This window comes from Acanthisitta chloris, unplaced genomic scaffold (assembly GCF_000695815.1).
Source record: "Acanthisitta chloris isolate BGI_N310 unplaced genomic scaffold, ASM69581v1 scaffold21846, whole genome shotgun sequence".
NCBI classification, from domain to species: Eukaryota; Metazoa; Chordata; class Aves; order Passeriformes; family Acanthisittidae; genus Acanthisitta; species Acanthisitta chloris.
The window spans coordinates 1-302 of NW_008676781.1; positions in this window are offsets into that span (position 1 = coordinate 1).

Sequence of the window (302 nt, forward strand, 5' to 3'; positions counted from 1 at the left end):
GGTCGGTCCTGGGGGGCGAGGTGATCTCCGAGGGGATAAGGTGTGAGTTCTGAAGAGATGGAGAGAGCTCTGAGGGGTGAGGTCGGTCTTGAGGGTGTGGAGAAAGCTCTGACGGGGAGGGGTCGGTGCTGAGGGGGTGAGGTGAGCTCTGAGGGTGTGAGATCGGTCCTGAGGGGTGAGGTGAGCTCCGAGGGGGTGAGGTGGGTCCTGAGGGGGTGGAGAGAACGCTGAGGGGGAGAGGTGTGAGTTCTGAAGGGATGGAGAGAGCCCTGAGGGGTGAGATCTGTCCTGGGAGGTTGAGC